Here is a 4,070-nt window from a genome sequence, read left to right as displayed (position 1 = left end):
AGTCTATAGTCTAGTCTATAGTCTAGTCTATAGTCTAGTCTATAGTCTAGTCTATAGTCTAGTCTATAGTCTAGTCTATAGTCTAGTCTACAGACTAGTCTATAGTCTTGTCTATAGTCTAGTCTATAGTCTAGTCTATAGTCTAGTCTATAGTCTAGTCTATAGTCTAGTATATAGTCTAGTCTATAGCCTAGTCTAAAGTTTAGTTTATAGTCTAATCTATAGTCTAGTCTATAGTCTTAGTTTTCCGCTTCAACCATAAAAAACTAAACACTACATTTACATCCACTTTGATATCTAGATATTCTGCAATCCTTCATAAAATATCCATAAAAGTTTATTGATAAATATAACGCTTCTTATCGTTTACCGTCTAAATTTGACATTTATCATTAAGAATACAAATGTCCAAGTTAAATTTTCTTTTCATTATTCAAACAAAGTGTTTAGCCAGTGATAAGTTACGGTCCATTATTCATTTGTATTCATTTTTGGTTATGTCCTCAATGATCATTCTCAGTTACTCAGAATCAAGCTCTTTTATTTGCTTTTAGTAAATTCAATATTATTTTTTTTTTTCTCCATTTTAGTTCCGTTTTTGTAAATGTTGTTGCTTTTCCTGTCATTGTTGTGACTTGAAGCAATTTGGCTTTAATTTGTTCATATTTAGTATTTGAATTTTGCATGCAAGCAATATTTGTGTATAGTAAAAGAACTATAGAGTAGTACTAGTTTACTAAATGTAGTTATCTGTCTAATGATTGTCACGTTAGGGGAATGTGAGTTTGCTAAAGTACACTTATATGACTTTTGTATATCTGTTTGTATTTAGCAATTATATATGATTTTCTTTCCTTTCATTCTTAGAATTTCAGGTTTATATGTATGTACATATGTACAGGGTTAAATATTGTGTCTGTATTAGTGTTAGTGTGAGCAACAATTTGAAATCTAAATATTTCTAATTGTGTACGGGGATGTGTACTACAGATTCTGTAAGTATTTTCAAGAGCTTTATATGATTATTAACAATATATGCATACATTCATAGAAATGAAGGTATGTGAATTTGTACCTTGTCCTTGATGTTGGTTTGGTATACACATTTACTGTATGAAGCATATCCCTTTTTTGTAATGTGTGCGACTTCCATATATATGATGTAGAAACAGTAGATTTAAACTTTAGGTTGCATGTCTGTCAACAGTAGACCTCTGCGACTTCTTTTTTCAGCCCAATGTGTTGTTTTCGTTGTTGATTTCTTTTTAATGTAGATTTGCATGTATATTTGTACTTTTTTTATTTCTGTTGATTTATTTAAGTGTTTATGCTCATTTTTATTTTTTACTATATTATTTTTTAGATAAGTGTATGAACATATTTGACAACTTTGTACATCCATAAATATTTTAATGAAATGAGATGATATTTTTTTTTGCAAACAGAGTTTAAGGTTAAGGTAACATTTAAGTATGTAAAAACTCATATTTTTCTAAAAGAGTCAAGGACGCGAAAGTGTTATAAAATGGACACAAAGAATAAATAATTTCTAGTTCAGTTCTAGTCCAGTTATAGTTCAGTTATAGTTCAGTTATAGTCCAGTTCTAGTTCAGTTCTAGTTCAGTTCTAGTTCAGTTCTAGTTCAGTTCTAGTTCAGTTCTAGTTCAGTTCTAGTTCAGTTCTAGTTCAGTTCTAGTTCAGTTCTAGTTCAGTTCTAGTTCAGTTCTAGTTCAGTTCTAGTTCAGTTCTAGTTCAGTTCTAGTTCAGTTCTAGTTCAGTTCTAGTTCAGTTCAGTTCTAGTTCAGTTCTAGTTCAGTTCTAGTTCAGTTCTAGTTCAGTTCTAGTTCAGTTCTAGTTCAGTTCTAGTTCAGTTCTAGTTCTAGTTCAGTTTTAGTTCTATTGTTTAAAAATATAAAAAAAGAAAAAAAATAATTTGCTCCATTTTTTTGAATATTTAAAATGCCAGACTACGCGGCGTAAAGCCAACAATCTGTTGAAAAAGTCAAATCTGTTGGTTGTTAGTAGAAAATAAATTTAAAATATTTATGCAACTAATAACCCTGGTTTCCGCATTATTAGGCATTGTCATTGCAACACGTAAGAAAACAAAAACAGCGACTACAACATTCTAATGCATTTTTATGCTAATTTGTTTCTAGTGTTTCCTTTTTTCATTCATTGTCCTTTGCTAAAGCAACTCAGTCATCACAGTCAGTATTATACAGTGTTAAATTGTGCTTAGCCTCGCAAAGACAATAAGAAAATAAAGTTTTTTTTTGGATTTTGAATGCTTAAAGTATTGTTAAGCTGAAAAGCTAAAAAGAAATTTGCATTTAAAGCAACAGTAAAGGATATTTTTCTACTCATTCACACAATTACTTGTTTGTGGATATCCATTTTAAAGACATAAATTATAAAACATAAAAATTATACAATATGTATGTATGTAAGTATTTCCTATGAAAGTAAGTACTTAGTTGAAGTGTAATTTTGTCTTAAAACATAAAATCTGAAATTTGTTGTAAATAAAAAATAAAACTTTGTTTTAAATTTTTCTAGCCAAAATGAAGAAAAACTAGAAAGTTATTTTTCTTATACCCGGAAAACACATTGTACAAGATTTTGTGTGTTAAAAGTTTCAAACTAGAGTAGAGGATGGCGAAGAAATTTTTGCCACCCCTAGTGTTGCAGCCTTCATAAAGTTAAATATTTTACAGCTTAAAATAGGAAATTTATATAAATAAAAATAAATATAAAAGCTAAATGGCCATAAATTCCCAGTCATAAAATAAAATATATAAACATTTTATGCGTATTTTATTTTAGTTTATGTTATTCTTTATTTTGTCCTAAATAAAGTTTGATACAGTTTGAGTGCAAAACCTTTTAAATTTTTTTTGTAAATATTTTATGGCAAAAAACCAAAACGATTCATATTAAATTTATGCTGGTAATTAACAAGAACATAATTGAAACTGTTAAATATTATATCTATGTATGTATGTGTCCATAAATTTTTTAAAATCATTTAAACTCGGTAACTGACCCAATTTAATGCTTTATTAAGCCTGTAAAATATTTTTATTTTATAATCATTTAATTTCTTAAGCTTTTTTATTTATATATCTTTTTAACAGTGGTGTTGTGGTAGAAAAATGATAAAAATATTTAGTAAAATGATTAGCCTATTTAAACTTATTTACATAAATTATTTAAATAGAAACTGAATGAATGTCTATTTCGTTCTAAGTACATAATTCCTTTCGGAACTATTCTAGGCGTATAACATATATGTAATTGAATTGTTTTAATTAATGGTCATACGTACCGGTGTTCTAACTCTCGGCAAAACTTCCGCCAATTGTATTGAAATCAATAAAAAATTAAAACATTTTATAAAAAAAAGAATACCACTGACAAAATAATTCATTTTACATATCATAAACATACTTATATACAAAAGATTTATAATAGTATAAAAAATATTTAAAAATCACACTCTACATGAATATTAAAAAAAGAATTAAAACAATTTTTCCTACATATTCAGTAAGAACGCAAAAATAAATTCCATCATAAAAATCTTACTATATAATGATGACATTGAATGAAAAAAACCCACAAAATTTGTTTGATATGTACATATGAATAAAAAATATATGCAATTTATACAGGAGTAGGTAACAGTGATGGACAATCTATAAACTATGGGCAAATAAAAACTGAAGAGACACACATGAATGAAAATTGTTGTTAATCATCATATTGAGAAACATAGCGAACCATACATTTGTTGTCCTTGTAAAAATATATATGTTTTAAAAACTTGCCCAGGGTGCGTACCACTCAAGCATTTTGTGATTGTGATATTTAGTTTTCTTTTGAAGTTGAACTGAAAATAATTGAAAGGAATTGAACTAGAACTAAAGTAGAACTGAACTAGAACTGAACTTGAACTGAAATAGAACTGAACTAGAACTGAACTAGAACTGAACAAGAACTGAACTAGAACTGAACTAGAACTGAACTAGAACTAAACTAGAACTGAACTAGAACTGAACTAGAACTGA

At 27.7% G+C, this 4,070-nt stretch overlaps 1 pseudogene; it reads left to right on the top strand.

The window, feature by feature from the left end:
- The window catches only part of LOC111675206, a 4,211-nt pseudogene extending 2,844 nt beyond the window's left edge, over positions 1 to 1,367 (top strand).
- Positions 1,368 to 4,070: the final 2,703 nt, after the last annotated feature.

This window comes from Lucilia cuprina, chromosome 6 (assembly GCF_022045245.1).
Source record: "Lucilia cuprina isolate Lc7/37 chromosome 6, ASM2204524v1, whole genome shotgun sequence".
NCBI lineage: Eukaryota > Metazoa > Arthropoda > Insecta > Diptera > Calliphoridae > Lucilia > Lucilia cuprina.
Note: the sequence above shows the minus strand (reverse complement) of the source record. Positions and strands in the feature narration are given on the sequence as shown.